The sequence below is a fragment of the Triturus cristatus genome, chromosome 1_2 (genome assembly GCF_964204655.1).
Source record: "Triturus cristatus chromosome 1_2, aTriCri1.1, whole genome shotgun sequence".
Taxonomy (NCBI): domain Eukaryota; kingdom Metazoa; phylum Chordata; class Amphibia; order Caudata; family Salamandridae; genus Triturus; species Triturus cristatus.
Window position 1 is genome coordinate 844,325,154 of NC_140580.1, and position 12,114 is coordinate 844,337,267.

General features: G+C 59.2%; 1 protein-coding gene and 1 pseudogene across 5 annotated transcripts in view; one reads left to right on the forward strand and one right to left on the reverse strand.

Annotated features, from left to right (window-relative positions):
* LOC146868133 (18S ribosomal RNA) overlaps positions 1–1,384 on the reverse strand; it is a 1,759-nt pseudogene extending 375 nt beyond the window's left edge.
* Positions 1–12,114, forward strand: part of RAP1GAP (RAP1 GTPase activating protein) — a 1,002,066-nt gene that overhangs the window by 659,291 nt on the left and 330,661 nt on the right. The window lies entirely within an intron of this gene.

Consider the following 12,114-nt stretch of genomic DNA (forward strand, 5'->3'; position numbering starts at 1 on the left):
GTTGCTCGATCTCGTGTGGCTGAACGCCACTTGTCCCTCTAAGAAGTTGGACGCCGACCGCTGGGGGTCGAGTAACTAGTTAGCATGGAGGAGTCTCATTTGTTATCGGAATTAGCCAGACAAATCGCTCCACCAACTAAGAACGGCCACGCACCACCACCCACAGAATCGAGAAGGAGCTATCAATCTGTCAATCCTTTCCGTGTCCGGGCCGGGTGAGGTTTCCCATGTTGAGTCAAATTAAGCCGCAGGCTCCACTCCTGGTGGTGCCCTTCCGTCAATTCCTTTAAGTTTCAGCTTTGCAACCGTACTCCCCCCGGAACCCAAAGACTTTGGTTTCCCGGAAGCTGCTCGGTGGGTCATGGGAATAACGCCGCCGCATCGCTAGTCGGCATCGTTTATGGTCAGTATCTGATCGTCTTCGTACCTCCGACTTTCGATCTTGATTAATGAAAACATTCTTGTCAAATGCTTTCGCTTTGGTTCGTCTTACGCCGGTCCAAGAATTTCACCTCTAGCGGCACAATATGAATGCCCCCGGCTGTCCCTCTTAATCATGGTCCCCGTTCCGAAAACCAACAAAATAGAACCGGAGTCCTATTCCATTATTCCTAGCTGAAGTATTGAGGCAACCGCCTGCTTTGAACACTCAGTCAAGAGCATCAAGGGGGCGCTGAGAGGCAGGGGCTGGGACATGCGGTAGCTCGCCTCGCTGCGGACTGCCAGCTCGATCCCAAGATCCAACTACGAGCTTTTTCACTGCAGCAACTTTAATATACGCTTTTGGAGCTGGAATTACCGCGGCTGTTGGCACCAGACTTGCTCACCAATGGATCCTCGTTAAAGGATTTAAAGTGTACTCATTCCAATTACAGGGCCTCGAAAGAGTCCTGTATTGTTATTTTTCGTCACTACCTCCCCGAGTCGGGAGTGGGTAATTTGCGCACCTGCTACCTTCCTTGGATGTGGTAGCCGTTTCTCAGGCTCCCTCTCCGGAATCGAACCCTGGTTCCCCATTACCCGTGGTCACCATTGTAGGCACAGAAAGTACCATCGAAAGTTGATAGGGCAGACATCCGAATGTATCGTCGCCGTCACAGGGACGTGCGATCGGCCTGAGGTTATCTAGAGTCACAAAAAGCGGCCGGGCGAGCCCGGATTGGTCTTGGTCTGATAAATGCATGCATCCCGGGAGGTCAGTGCTCGTCGGCATGTATTAGCTCTTGAATAACCACAGTTATCCAAGTAACACATGGAGCGATCAAAGGAACCATAACTGATTTAATGAGCCATTCGCAGTTTCACTGTACCGGCCATGTGCACATACACGTGCTTGGCTTAATCTTTGAGACCAGCATATGCTACTGGCAGGATCAACCAGGTAGCCGCACCTGCTGACGGGGTGGGTTCGGGGGGCCACGTGCCCATCTCCCCGACCGGACAACCTTCGTGCACCCCTCCCTCTCAGGAGCCTGCAGGGGGAAGGAGCCCACCCGCCTGGGCGGGAGTGCTCGCTGGAGGGGTGGAAAGGTGCGGTCGCATGGGCACCGGCAGGCCCAGCCATCTCCCCTGGAAGGGAGAGGCAGGCCGAGGCGCAGCCTGAGCGAGACGCAGGTGTGCCGGAGCCTTGCGGCGGCGACACCCCTCGGAACAATCGTTCCGAGCTGCTGTGGAAATGTGCTGGGCGGAGAGGGGTGACGGCGTGGCACATGGGGGCCTACAAACCTGCTGGGCAGCAGCATCCGAGGGCCTGGCGCCACCCGGATGCCTTCCGCTCGGGTCAGACCACTGGGGACACCAGCTGCCGGGGCCGCTCGGCCTTCGCTCTGCTGGGAAGGGTGAAGGGCCACCCGCCAGGCGGCAGGCCCTTGAGTCAGACAGTCCATGCGGGGAGGAAGCTCCTTGCTTGACACAACAGCCAAGGCTGGCCAAGCAGTCCATCCCTAAACGGACCGAGAGTGCCCAATCGATCAGAGTACGGCCAAGGCATCCCCTAGCAGGCCGCCCTGCGCGGAGGGGATGCCGGCTTCACATCCCTGCCTGCTCCCGGGGCGAGCAGGCTCAAAGGAAAGGCCCATCGGGATGGGGCCGAGAGGCAGGAGCAGACCCGGGCCCCTGTGGACCCGGCGGGCGGGCCCGGTTGCTGCCTTCCCCTGTCTGAAAATCGCCGGACCTCACGGAGGTCTGACTGAGCAAACGCGGAGAAAAAGGATCATCGGGAAGGGGCTGAGAGGCAGGAGCAGACCCGGGCCCCTGGGGGCCCCGGCGGGCAGGCCTGGGTGCTGCCTTCCCCCGTCTCAGAATCGCCAGACCTCACAGAGGTCTGACCGAGCAAACTCTGAGAAAAGGGACCATCGGGAAGGGGCTGAGAGCAGGTGCGTACCCGGGACCCTGGGGGCCCCGGCGGGCGGGCCTGGGTGCTGCCTTCCCCTGTCTCGGGATCGCCGGACCTCGTGGAGGTCTGACCCAGCAAACTCGGAGTAAAAGGACCATCGGGAAGGGGCTGAGAGGCAGGTGCCGACCCGGGCCCCTGGGGGCCCCAGCGGGCGAGCCCGGCTGCTGCCTTCCCCTGTTTCCAAATCGCCGGACCTCACGGAGGTCTGACTGACCCTCTCCCTAGTAATCCGGAGGAAAATTACCCCCCTTTCATGTAATCCCTGCACACGAGGTGACAGAGAGGACCCAAGGCACGAATGTACCTGACCTCCTGGAGCCCTCACTGGGATCGGGGAGGAAAATGAGCCCTCATCTGGACTTCTAGGCAAACCCGGCCATCTGGTCACCCCATTGGAAAGCATTGCAGGCGCCCAGATGGATGAGGGGATTGTGGCGACCAGATGGCCGAAGGGATAAGTGCGACCAGATGGCTGAGGGGATAGATGCGACCAGATGGCCAAGGGGAAAGGGGCGACCAGATGGCCGGGCTCGAAAGGGAAGCTATCTGGTCGCTCTGTGCCCCAACGAAAGAGTGAGCGGGCGTCGGGGCATGGTGGACCGGAGGCCCAGGGCCCGGGGCCCACGGACACCTTGCCAAGCAGGGGAGGCCTGCACGGGACCGACAGACCCCAGTCCTGGGCCCTTGGTGGGGCAGCAGGCTGGGGGATGGGGCCCAGGGCCGGAGCACCCGACCCGGGGCCTGACGGGGCCCCTGGACCCAGCCGGGACTCCCAGGCCCGAAGGCACAAGGGAAGCCTCCCCGGGCCCGTCTGACCCCATCCCGGGCACCCTGGCACGTGGCAGGACCGAGGACGGAGCCTGGGGTGGGGAGGCCGCCCACCCCGGGACCCTCAGGGGCCCCGGCTGGAGCTCCTGAACCCAGCCAAGTAAGGGGAGGCTCCCCGTGTGCAACGGAACCCCGTCCCGGGCTTTTGGCAGAGCGGCAGGCCGGGGGACAGGACCCAGGGCCGGAGCACCCGACCCAGGGCCCAGCGGGCCCCTGGACCCAGCCGGGGCTCCCAGGCCCGAAGGTGCAAGGGAAGCCTCCCCGGGCCCGCCGGAAACCAACTTGGGCACCTTGCCAAGCAGCAGGACCGATGACAGAGCCCGGGGTGGGGAGGCCGCCCTCTCCGGGGCCCTCAGGGGCCCCAGCCGGAGCTCCTGAACCCAGCCAAGCAAGGGGAGGTTCCCCGGGCACAACGGAACCCCGTCCTGGGCCTATGGCAGTGTGGCAGGCTGAGGGATGGGGCCCAGGGCCGGACCAGCTGACCCGGGGCCTGATGGGGCCCATAGACCTAGCCGGGGCTACCAGGGCTGCAGGTGCAGGGGAAGCCTCCCAGGGCCCGCCGGACACCCTGCCACACAGCAGGACTGAGGACAGAGCCTGGGGTGGGGAGGCCGCCCTCCCCGGGGCCCCTGCTCCTGAAGCCAGCCAAGCCAGGGGAGGTTCCCCGGGCACAACGGATCCCCGTCCTGGGCCTTCGGCAGGCTGGGGGATGGGGCCCAGGGCCGGAGCACCCGACGTGGGGCCTGTGGACCCAGCCGGGGCTCCCAGGCCCATAGGCGCAGGGGAAGCCTCCCCAGGCCCGCCGGACCCTGTCCCGGGCACCCTGCCACGCGGCAGGACTGAGGACGGAGCCCAGGGTGGGGAGGCTGCCCTCCCCGGGGCCCTCAGTGGCCCCGGCCGGAGCTGCTGAACCCAGCCAAGCAAGGGGAGGCTCCCTGGGCACAACGGAACCCCGTCCTGGTCCTTTGGCAGTGCGGCTGGCTGGGGGATGGGGCCCAAGGCCGGAGCAACTGACCCGGGGCTTGACAGGGCCCCTGGACACAGCTGGGGCTCCCAGGTCCAGAGGCGCACGGGAAGCCTCCCCGGGCCTGCCAGACCCCATCCCGAGCACCCAGCCATGCGGCAGGACCAAGGACGTAGCCCGGGGTGGGGAGGACGCCCTCCCCGGGGCCCCTGGGAGCCGCTGAACCCAGCCAAGCAGGGGGAGGCTCCCCGGGCCCGCGGGACCTTGTTCGGGCATCCTGCCACGCAGCAGGACCTAGGACGGACCCTGGGGTGGGGAGGCCACCCTCCCCGGGCCCCTGGACCCAGCCCAGTTGGGGGAGGCTCCCCGGGCCCGCCTGACCCCATCCAGGGCAGCCTGCCACGTGGCAGCCCCATGGACGGACCCAGAGCTGGGGCGGCATCCTGGCCCGTCCAGCTGCCGGCTGTGGACCGCTAGGCCGAGAGGGGTCCAGAGTACCCTGTCCCTAATAATCCGGAGGAAGGCTACCCCCCTTTCTGGTAACCTGTGCGCACCGCAAGACTGAGGGGACCCTAGGTGCGGATGCGCCCGACCTCCTGGAGCCCTGGCTTGGATCAGGGAGGCATTTGAGCCCTCATCGGGACTTCAAGGCTGGCCTGGCCATCTGGTCGCCCCATTGGAAAGCATTGCGTGCGACCAGATGGCCGGGACCAAAAGGACTCCCGTCTGCCCACCCCGAGCTTTCGCGGTAGGGCTCCCGCCTGCCCATGCAGGGCTCAGGGGCTCTGCTTCCTGGGGGCTCGGGGACCCCGGCTGGGCCTCAGGCATGGGGAGGACCACCGCAGCTCTCGGGCCCAGACGCCCGGGGGAGGACTGCCCGGGACCCGTCGAGCCCTTCCAAGGCACTTTGCCACGCCACGGGCCGGGGCAGAGAGCCCCGGACACCTGGGAGGTGATGTGCGGGCGCAGCCTATCTGGTCCCCAGAAGAGAACCACCAGTCCGGGAGGGGTGTTCCCGGCATACCCTGCCCCTACTAATCCGGAGAAAGGCTACTCCCCTTTCTGGTAACCCGCACGCTCCGAGTGACGGAGGGGACCCTAGGCGCGAACTCCCATCTGCCTGCACCGAGTCGAGCCTTCCTGGTAGGGCTCCCGCCTGCCCACGCAGTGCTCAGGGGCTCCACTTCCCGGCAGCTTGGAGACCCCGGCTGGGCCCCAGGCACAGGGAGGCCCGCAGGAGCTCTCGGGCCACACGCCCGGGGGAGGACTGCCCAGGACCCATGGAGCCCGTCCCGGGCACTTTGCCACGCCGTGGGCTGGAGGAGGGAGCCCTGGACCCCTGGAAGGTGTTGCCCGGGCATAGCCCATCTGGTCCCCAGCAGAGAACCGCCAGCCCGGGAGGGGTGTTCCGGCATACCCTGCCCCCTACTTATCCGGAGGAAAGCCACCCCTCTTTGTGGGAACCCATGCGCACCGAGTGACGGAGGGGACCCAGGGCGCGGACCAGCCCGGCCTCCTGGAGCCCTGGCTGGGATCAGGGAGGTGAATGAGCCCCCATCGGGACTTCCAGGTCAGCCCGGCCATATGGTCGCCCCATTGGAAAGCATTGCGTGCGACCAGATGGCCGAGGGGAGAGGTGCGACCAGATGGCCAGGACCGGAAGGACTCCCATCTGCCTGCCCTGAGCCGAGCCTTCCTGGTAGGGCTCCCGCCTGCCCTTGCAGGGCTTGGGGGCTGCGCGTCCTGGGGGGCTCGGGGCCTCCGGCTGAGTCTCAGGCACAGAGAGGACCGCGGGAGCTGCCGGGGCCCGCACGCCCGGGGAGTACTTCTCGGGACCCATGGAGCCCGTCCCTGGCACTTTGACATGCCGCGGGCCAGAGGAGGGAGCCCCGGACGCCTAGGAGGTGTTGCCCGGGCATAACCCATCTGGTCCCCGGCAGAGAACCGCCAGCCCGGGAGGGGTGTCCCGGCATACCCTGCCCTTAGTAATCCGGAGGAAGGCTACCCCTCTTTCTGGGAACCCGTGCGCACCGAGTGACGGAGGGGACCCAGGGCACGGACCAGCCCGGCCTCCTGGAGCCCTGGCTGGGATCGGGGAGGTGAATGAGCCCCCATCGGGACTTTCCAGGGCAGCCCGGCCATCTGGTCGCCCCATTGGAAGGCATTGCGTGCGACCAGATGGCCGAGGGGAAAGGACTCCCATCTGCCTGCCCCAGGCCGGGCCTTCCCGGTAGGGCACCCCGCCTGCCCTAGCAGGGCTCGGGGGCTCGGAGACCCCGGCTGGGCCTCAGGCATGGGGAGGCCCGCAGGAGCTCTCGGGCCCAGACGCCCGGGGGAGGACTGCCCGGGACCCATGGAGCCTGTCCCGGGCACTCTGCCACGCCGCGGGCCGGAGGAGGGAGCCCCGACGCCTGGGAGGTGTTGCCTGGTCATAGCCCATCTGGTCCCCGGCAGAGAACCGCCAGCCGGGAGGGGTGTTCTGGCATACCCTGCCCTTAGTAATCCAGAGGAAGGCTACCCCTCTTTCTGGTAACCCGTGCGCACCTCGAGACTGAGGGGACCCAAGGCGAGACGTGCCCCACCTCCTGGAACCCTGGCTGGGATCGGGGAGGCAAATGAGCCCTCATCGGGACTTCCAGGGAAGCCCAGCCATCTGGTCTCCCCATTGGAAAGCATTGCGTGCTACTATTCCAACACATTCCCTACTGGACTTGCTCTAGATGGTGCTCCAACATAAGGAATATGCCAACACCTTCCCTACTGGACTTGTTCTAGATGGCGCTCCAACATAAGGAATATACCAACACCTTCCCTACTGGACTCATGTCGGCCGGGAGCCGTCATGAGCACCGTAGGAGTTAAGGCAATAACTAACTCTCAGGGTTTATCTATGTCTTGAACTACACCGGACGTTTGATCTGACAAGTTTGTAGGAGAGTTGAAGTAAAAGTACATGAAAAGTGGAGAATTGGATATCTCAAACTGAGGACTTTACATCCTGACGAGGGGCAGTTGCTTGGATTGAAATAGAGATTTGTAGCGCATGAGATCTGGTTAACTCTGTGGCACCAGAGATTTCTTAGTGAACAGGAGAAACCGTACTTCAAAAAATATATATGATAATTCTACCCTAAAGTCAATCAATCAATCATATAATTTGTAAAGCGCACTACTTACCTGTGAGGGTCTCAAGGCGCTGGGGGTGGGGAATGCTGCTACTGCTCGAAAAGCCAGGTCTCGAGGAGTCTTCTGAAGGTCAGCAGGACTTGGGTCTGCCGTAGGTGGGTGGGGACGGTGTTCCAGGTCTTGGCGGCGAGGTGGGAGAAAGATCTGCCACCGGAGGTCGCTCTTCGGATGCGGGGGACTGTGGCGAGGGCGAGGGCGGCGGAGCAGAGCTGGTGGGTCCAACCTGCTGCTGACGAGGGCCTGGGTGACTGTTCTCGTTTCGGTGGGGATCCACTTGTAGATCCTGCAGAGCATGCGGAGGGTGTTGAAGCAGGAGGAAGAGACGGCGTTGACCTGCTTAGTCATGGAGAGGGTGGAGTCGAGGATGACCCCTAGGTTGCGTGCGTGGTCGGTGGGTGTTGGAGCTGTTCCCAATGCGGTCAGCCATTAGGAGTCGTCGCAGGCCGAAGGGGTGGATCCGAGGATGAGAACATCCGTCTTGTCCGAGTTCAGCTTCAGTCGGCTGTTCCTCATCCATTCGGCGACGGCCTTCATTCCTTCGTGGAGGTTGGTTTTGGCGGTGTGGGGGTCTTTGGTGAGGGAGAGGATCAGCTGGGTGTCATCGGCATAGGAGATGATGTTGAGGTCAGGCAGTCGGGCGACGTGGGCGAGAGGTGCCATGTAGATGTTAAACAGCATTGGGCTGAGGGATGAGCCCTGGTGTACGCCGCAGATGATCTCGGTGGCTTCGGAGCGGAAGGGGGAGGCAGGATGGAGGTGGTCCAGTCCAGGTCCTTCTCATGGATACTGGCGTCATGGAGGCGTGTTCGTAGTGTGCGGTGGCAGACCGTGTCGAAGGCGGCTGACAGGTCCAGGAGAATGAGGGCTGCTGTTTCTTCGTTGTCTAGCAGGGTCCTGATGTCATCGGTGGCGGCGATGAGGGCAGTTTCGGTGCTGTGGTTGCTGCGGAACCCAGACTGGGAAGGGTCCAGGATGCTGTTCTCTTCGAGGTAGCAGGTCAGTTGTTTGTTGACGGTCTTCTCGATGACCTTCGCTGGGAACGGGAGCAGGGAAATGGGCCGGAAGTTCTTGAAGTCCTTGGGGTCCTCCTTGGGTTTCTTGAGTAAGGCGTTGATCTAAGCGTGCTTCCAGCTCTCCAGGAAGGTTGCTGTCTCGAAGGAGATGTTGATGACTTTCCGTAGATGGGGTGCAAGGGCTGTGCTGGCTTTGTTGAAGATGTGGTGTGGTCATGGGTCTGACGGCGATCCAGAGTGGATGGTGTTCATGATCTTGATGGTGTCATCGTCGTTGATGTTGGTCCAGGAGAGCAGGCGGTTGGTGCGGATGGTGGTCGTGTGGGCAGAGGTCTCGGGCGGTTGTGGCGTTGAAGCTGTCGTGGAGGTCTGCGATCTTGCGGTGGAAGAAGGTGGCCAGCGAATCGCACAGGTCTTGCGAAGGTGGGATGTCGTTGGTGTTGGAGCTGGGGTAGGAGAGTTCCTTCACGATGTTGAAGAGCTCTTTGCTGTTGTGTGCTTTGTTGTCTAGGCGGTCTTTGAAGGAGGCCCTTTTGGCAGATCTGATGAGGTGATGGTGTCTGCGGATGGCGTTCTTGTGGGCTGCGTAGCTGTCCGGTGTTTGTTCATGGAGCCAGTTCTTCTCCAGTTTTCGGCAGGTTTGCTTGGAGGCCTGGAGCTCTTCAGTGAACCAGCTGGCTTTCTTGCTGGTGTGACAGTTGGAGGGTTTCTTGAATGGGGTGAGGGTGTGGACGCAGTCGTCGATCCACTGTCTGAGCTTGCGTGCGGCGGTGTCGGGGTCGGTGGGGTTGGCGGGTGGGCTCTTGGCGAGGGTGGTGGTTAGCTGGTCTTCGGTGACTTTGCTCCAGCAGCGGCGAGGCATCTGTTGGGTGCGGTGGTGTGTGGTGGGCTTCTTGAAGGTGAAGTGGATGCAGCCAGGGTCGGTCCAGTGGAGTTCGGTGGTGTGGTTGAAGGAGATGTGGGGGCTTGCGGAGAAGATGGGGTCAAGCGTGTGGCCTGCGGTATGGGTGGGTGTTGTGACGAGTTGTCTGAGTCCGAGGTTGGCTAGGTTGTCGATCAGGGTGGTGGAGTTGGTGTCGTTGTTGTTTTCGAGGTGGATGTTCAGGTCCCTAGGAGGATGTAGTCCATGGAGGCGAGGGCGTGTGTGCTGACAAAGTCGGCGATGGAGTTGCTGAACTGTGGTCAGGGTCCGGGGGGTCTGTAGACGAGGGTTCCTCTGAGGGTGGTGTTGGGGTCGGTGTGGATCTGGAAGTGCAGGTGTTCGGCGGTGCTGTGGGTGTCGTCGGTGTTGGTCGAGTAATTTGTACTTAAGAAAGAACTGGGCAACAATTAAAATTTCTGTGTCACCTACAATCACAGCCCTGAGCACATTATGTGTTTGACTACCTTATGAAGCAAACAACACACCATGTATGGAAAGCAGCATGATTCTGCATTAAAGTTTAATAATGGTGAAGCAGTTGTTAGATTCTTGCTCTCTTCTCACCAGAGACCTTGAATAGATCAGTGCTTTATTTGTAAAATTAAGAGTTAGATTGCGGAGTACAGTGCGTACTCCGTTTAAGCGACAGAGTAAAATTCTCTAATCACCTTGACGGAGCACCCGTCCATCGCATTTAGAGATATCCACCGGCCCAGCAAACATCTCTAGTTATTTGCAGGAATGATTGTCACAGCCATTCCTGTCATTGTTTTAAGAGTTGACGAACGTGCGTCAAACTTTTAACATGTTTCTGGTTTTTTAAAACAAACTCCCAAAGCAGGAATTTGTCGTTGAAAATTCAAAAATGAATGACCTCCATACCATGGGAGTATAACTCATGGTGTGAGGGTGATTCACTGTCCCTTACTGCCAGATTTTAACCACTGGTGACAGACAGAGAAAACTGGCCATTTGACCACCCAATCTAAATCGGGTGGGTGGTCATATCGTTAGAACTCCAGCAGCCCTTAATATGTCAGGCCATCGGGGCGTTATCTCTGTGCTGAAGCCAGAGTAGACTTCCTCATTGAGATCCTGAAGGTCCACCCACAAGTGAATGGGAGAGGCAGACGGAGGGGTTGGAGGAGACGGCACTCCATCCCAGTTGTGATCCGTCAAGCTCTAAATCAGGCTGTTTACGCTGGCCCAGAGTTAAACCCAGAAACCCCTAGCTGCTGCTATCGAATGCTGCATAGTCTTGATTCAACCTCATGCCCCTTCCACCCACCACCAGATACTCTTTGTCCATTTATTTCACTCGTTCAGATTTATTTTCATCTTTGCTTTCTTTCTTTGTCTCTGTTTTTCTGTCTTCCTCTTCCTCCTAATTTCTCCCTTTTGTGATTTTTCTCGCACTTACTCTGGGTGGAAGTCTGATGAGAAAAATATTTGCCAGTCCCCAAAATGAGTGCCTGGTGGGCAGTTATTAATTTGTTATAGAATGAGTGACGATGCCCAAGGCTCTGCTCAGAAACCTGTGGCCAGTGCTTATGAATGTTAATGCACCGATTATCAAGGCTTAGTAGTCTTGAATCGACCTTGTGGCTCTTCCATTCACTATCAGAGTCTCCCTGAACCTTTCTCGTACTCGTGAAGGTTCTGCTTTCTCCCAGGTTTACCGTCTTTCTCTTCCTACTTCTTTCATCTTTTTGTGTTTGCAGCAGCGGTCCGTGGAGGGAGTTCCGTGGGGCGGAAAGGCAGGGCGGGGGAGGGGCAGGGTGGGGGGTACTAAACACCAGAATATAGATAATTGGAGGTAAGTAAACAATTAAATAAATAAAACAAATTTCGTAGCGCGCCCTGCATCACAAAATGCGGTGCAGCGCGCGCTACGAAATTGGTTTTATTTATTTAATTGTTTACTTACCTTCAATTATCCATATTCCGGTGTTTAGTACCCCTCCCCCGCCCCGCCTTTCCGCCCCAGGGAACTCCCTCCACGGACCGCTGCTGTGTGTTTGTCCCGCTCTTACTCTCAGTCAGTGTCTGATGAGATAGAGTAAGTGTCGTTCCCAAAAACCATCAGCTCAAATTAAGCACCGCATGTGGGCTCATCCTGCAATCACCGCTCAAATTTAGCACTGGTTGAGGTGGCGATATCTGTGCGCAACCGTAATCTCAACCGCTCGGACTTCCATGCTCGACAAAGAGACAAAGTTATTGAGTTTCACAGTCTATGCGTGAGTGGCTCGTCAAATGCTGACCTTTTGCTTTGCATTCTGGGTCTTGTAGTTCACTTAATCCTATTATAAATTGAGGGCTGCAATAATCAGAATGCAAAGATATAAACCTGCACCGGACAAGCTAGTCCTAGTCACTCACCTGAGAAAAGTGAGAGCAGTGCAAATTGAGTACCATTGACTCACATGACAATGACAACTCTGGGAAACCACGAAACCGGTAGCAACAAATGCAGCATGAACACATAAGTGATTATTTTAAAATTCGCAACACTATGTTTATTATTTCTCTTAATGAGAACTGCTGTTTTCTTTTCTGGTTATTGCGATTGCATCACCTTGCAGTTGTGTCTGTCTCATGCTCCACTGGCAGGGTTTTGCTTTATGTAACGAACGCTGCAAACCAAATCCACCAAATGAATGCACCGCGGACTAATTTCAAAGTACTGTTCCGGTACTAAAAATGTGGAAAGTTATGGAAGACCTGCAGGGTATGCAGAGTCTGCAGATGTTCGCTGCCCCATACAGAGATACCAAGAAAATCCTGCAAAGACCATTGTGTGTGA